Consider the following 5,474-nt stretch of genomic DNA (forward strand, 5'->3'; position numbering starts at 1 on the left):
TGGAAGGGGAAGGCCTGGGTCCTGCTAAGACTGAACCCCAGTGAACTAGACTGTTGGGGAGGCGGCAATAGGGGAGGGGTGGGGGAGAACACCATAAGGAAGGGGAGGGGGAGGGGATGTTGCCGAAACCAGGAAAGGGAATAACACTCAAATGTATATAAGAAATATTCAAGTTAATAAAAAAATAAAATTAAAAAATAAAATAAAAAAAAACAAAAAAAAAAAAACAAGCCAATTCATCTGGAATAACAAAAAACCCAGGATAGCTAAAACTATCCTCACCAATAAAAGGACATCCAGAGGAATCATTATCCATGAATTCAAGCAGTTATACAGAGCAATGGTGATAAAAACTGCATGGTATTGGTACAGAGACAGACAGATAGACCAGTGGAATAGAATTGAAGACCCAGAAATGAACCCACACACCTATGATCACTTGTTTTTTGGCAAATGAGCCAAAACCATCTCATGGAAAAAAAAAAGGATTTTCGACAAATCGTGCTGGTTAAACTGGAGGTCAGCATGTAGAAGAATGCAGATTGATCTTTGCTTATAATCCTGTACAAAGCTCAAGTCCAAGTGGATCAAGGACCTCCACATCAAACCAGATACACTCAAACAAATAGAAGAAAAAGTGGGGAATGGAGAGAATTTCCTGAACATATCACCAATGGTTTATGCTCCAAAATCAAGAATCGACAAATGGGATCTCATAAAACTGCAAAGTTTCTGTAAGGCAAAGGACACTGTTGTTACGACAAAATGGCAACCAACAGATTGGAAAAGATATTTACCAATCCTACAACAGATAGAGGGCTTATATTCAAAATATACAAAGAACTCAAGAAGTTAGACTGCAGGGAGACAAATAACCCTATTAAAAAGGGGGTTCAGAGTTAAACAAAGAATTCACAGCTGAGGAATGCTGAATGGCTGAGAAACACCTAAAGAAATGTTCAATATCTTTAGTCATAAGGGAAATGCAAATCAAAACAACCCTGAGATTTCACCTCACACCAGTGAGAAGGGCTAAGATCAAAAACTCAGGTGACAGCAGATGCTGGCGAGGATGTGGAGAAAGAGGAACACTCCTCCTTTGTTGGTGGGATTGCAGACTGGTACAACCATTCTGGAAATCTGTCTGGAGGTTCCTCAGAAATTTGGACATTGAACTACCTGAATACCCAAGTATACCTTTCTTGGCCATATACCCAAAAATGCCCCAACATATAATGCCCCAACACATGCTCTACTATGTTCATAGCAGCCTCATTTATAGTAGCCAGAAGCTGGAAATAACCCAGATGCCCTTCAACAGACGAATCGATACAGAAAATGTAGTATATCTACACAATGGAATATTATTCAGCTATCAAAAACAACGACTTTTTGAAATTCATAGGCCAATGGATGGGACTGGAAAATATCATCCTGAGTGAGGTAACCCAATCACAGAAAAACACACATGGTATGCACTCATTGATATGTGGATATTAGCCCAAATGCTTGAATTACCCTAGGTGTACAGAACACATGAAACTCAAGACAGATGATCAAAATGTGAATGCTTCACTCCTTTTTAAAAGGGGAACAAGAATACCCTTGGCACGGATTAGGGACGCAAAGTTTAGAACAGAGGCAGAAGGAACACCCATTCAGAGCCGGCCTCACATGTGGTCCATACATATACAGCCACCAAACTAGATAAGATGGATGAAGGAAAGAAGTGCAGGTAGACAGGAACCTGATGTAGATCTCTCTTGAGAGACACACCCTCAATACAGCCAATACATAGGCCATGCCATCATTCAACCCCTGAACTGAGATTGAAACCCCCATTGATGGAATCTTAGAAAGGACTGAGAGAACTTGAAGGGCTTAAGTCCCCATATGAACAACAATGCCAACCAACCAGAGCTTCCAGTGACTAAGCCACTACCCAAAGACTATATACATTGACTGACCCTGGGCTCCAACTTCATAGGTAGCAATGAATAGCTCAGTAAGAGCACCAGTGTAAGGGGAAGCCCTTGGTCTTGCCAAGACTGAATCCCCAGTGAATGTGATTGTTGGGGGGAGGGCAGTAATTCGGGGAGGATGGGGAGGATGGGGAGGAGAAAATCCATAGAGATGGGGAGGGGTAGTGGTTAGAGGGATGTCGCCCCAGAAATCAGAAAAGTGAATAACATTTCAAATGTAAATAAGAAATACCCAAGTTAATAAAGATGAAAAAAAGAAAAAGAAAAAAATTAGGCAACTGGTGAGACCATTGCAAGATTTACAAAAGGTTAATGAAAGTATGAAATACTTGACAACATTAAAACCTGGGTTACCTATCCCAGCTACCATTCCAAAACATACATATACAATTATTATAGATTTAAGGATTGTTTTTACCCTATTCTTTTGCATCCTGAAGATTGTATAAGGTTTGCATTTAGTGGGCCTGCCTATAATTTAAAAGAACTCATGAAGTTATGTCATTTGAAAGTTTTTACCTTAGGGAATGCCTAATAGCCTTATATTTTGTCAAAATTTTGTTGCTGCTTCAATACAAAAAGTTAAGGCTTTGTGTCCTTTTGTGTATATTATTCCCTATATGGATGATATTTTATTAGCTAATCCCTCTAATTTTGTTTTACTACAAGTTTTCACTCTTATACAACAATCTTTAAAGTATTGGGGATTAGTTGTTGTTCCAGAAAAGATTTAAAGGCAATATACTTTTCAATATCTTGGATGTTATTTCCTAACAAATTGTGGCACAGAAATTTCAAATAAGAAAAGATAGTCCACTTACTTTAAATTATTTACAAAAGCTTCTAGGAGATGTTACTTGACTATGACCTCACCTTAAGCTTACCACAGAAGAACTGAAATCTCTATCTGATGTTCTCAAGGTGGATATAAATTAGCTTGACAATTAACTGCTTGAGAGATGAATAGCTTTACAGAAAGTAGAGGAAGCTATTCATCAACAAGAGAAGCAGTATATAGACTATGATTAAATTTTATCTGTTTGTATTATTGCTACTTCTCATGTACCCACAGTAGTTCTTTAGCAAAAAGGTCCCTCATTGTGGATTTATCTTTCTTCATTTATAAGGTTTTAATACTCTAAAATGAAGCTGTTGAGATGTTAATACAGAATCATGGAATAAAGTATTTTGGGAAAGAACCTGATGAAATATTTATCCCTTATTCTGAACTGCAATTAAATTGATTATTGCAGAATACTAATATTTGGTCTATTGCATGTGTAAACTTTCCAGGCAAAATTGATACTCACTATCTGAAAGGTAAATTGTTAAAATTTAACTCTATGCATACTCTTGTATTTCCTGTAAATTTACACATGTAGCCCATAGGCAATGCCCTTACTGTATTTACGCGTAGCACATTTAATGGGAAAGCAGCATATGTAATTGAATAAATTTTTTTTCCATTGAATATCCCCCTGCTTCAACACAGATAATGAATTACATGCTGGAGCTGCTGTCTTTGAAATGTTAAAATATCAAACTTTTAATTTGTATTCTGATAGCCAATATATAGCTCATAATTTACAATTGCTTGAAACTGCCCCACTTTTAGATACTGCTAATTCTCAAATTTTGCAATTGTTTATACAAATATAACCTAGTTTAGAAAATGCAATGCTCCTTATTTTATAGGACATTTAAGAGCTCATACTGGATTTCCCAGACTTCTAAGTGAAGGTAATGCCACAGCAGAATTGCATAAAAGGCAGATTATAGACTTTACACAGGAACAATTAATGAAACATTGGCATTCTTTCTATCATCGAATTAGTAATAGCTTGAGATAACAATTTGGTATTTCTAAAGAATGCATATATCAAATTGTAAAGACTTGTCCTCAATGTCCTCAATTTCTTCATATACTATGTACTGTTGTTAATTCTAGAGGACTTGTACCGAAGCAAGTATTGCAAATGTATGTTACTCATATTTCAGATTTTGGATAAATAAAATAGGTACACATCACTATTTATACCTTCTCAGTCTTTTTTACTGCAACTGCTTTAATAAGAGAGACATTGCCAGTATTACTCATTGCCCATGTAGTCTTTCTTGCTGACTATTCCAATAAGATTGAAGCAATGGTACTGGCTATTGAAGTCAAGCATTTGAGACTTATTTTCTACAATTTAATATTTCCCATAATACTGGGATTTCCTATAATCTTCAAGGACAAAGTATTGCAGAATGAGACCAAGGAAATTCGAAGCAATATCTTCGCAAAATAAAAAGGGAAGACAATTATATCCCCATACACCACAAAAGTATTTAAATCATGTTCTTTATATTATAATTTTTGAAAGCTGGATGCTAATTGATTCTCAGATGCTGAGCATCTTTGGTATCCTCACACTTCTACTACATATGCTTCAGTGAAATGGAAGGATCCTGTGGCAGGCCAATAGCATGGGCTTGACCCTATATTCATATGGGAAAAAAGGCATGTTTGTGGTTTTTTAAAGGAAGAAAATGGGGGCACGGTTATTGCCAGAAAATGTGGTTCAACAAACAGCACAATCCTACATTCCTGCTGATTCCCTTACTGATAATGATGATGGTTCCTTGACACAGTGAAGTTTACTGGGCCTTTGTTCCTGACTTATCACTGATAGGTCCAGCAGTGTAGACCTGACTGGAGATTCTGATGATTGAATTTCCGTGAACAGAGGAGTCAACTTATAATAAAACATGACTTTCAGTACATTTGGTGATGGGATATCTGTTTGCTTTGTAAAGAATAATACAAATGATGGGTGTATTTCTGTATTCCTTAAAATTGCAATCTTTTATTAAATGGTCATGTTAAAATTACTTTTGTTTCTTCAATGATATTTAATGTAATTTGTATTAATCCTACACTTTCTATTTGTTTTCATGTATTGAAATCTGGCATGTCTGCTATGATGGTCTTCAAACCATCTTTTGTGTTATTGCCTTTGAGTATCACAGCACCTTGGTGTTTTTAAAAAGACTTGAAAATACTGGGAGAACTGAGTCAGGCTTTAAGTAGAAACAAGAGAGTAGTAAGCTTGATTATTGCTGGTATAGCAGCTTTGATTACATTAATAGCTAGCACTGCTTCTTTTGCAATTGATTTGACATGAGAAGTTAAGACAGCTACTTTCGTTAATCATTCATCAAAAAATTACTGCTAATGGTCTGAGTTTTCAAAAAGATTTAGACAGACATCTAAAACAAAAAAAATGATGCTTTTTATAATACTATTCAAACAATTGTTGAGGAGGTTCAGAGTTTAAGGATAAGAAGTGACATTGTGTGTAATGCTAAATACCAATAAAATATTCAAAGATACATGCAGGGTATTTGGCATAATTCTTACAGCTTTCTGGATATTTAAACCTTGCATATGGAGATCATGAATTTGAAGAATACAAAGCACAAGGTAACCAAGGCCAGGAATGTGTGGCA

Source organism: Rattus rattus, chromosome 10, assembly GCF_011064425.1.
Source record: "Rattus rattus isolate New Zealand chromosome 10, Rrattus_CSIRO_v1, whole genome shotgun sequence".
NCBI classification, from domain to species: Eukaryota; Metazoa; Chordata; class Mammalia; order Rodentia; family Muridae; genus Rattus; species Rattus rattus.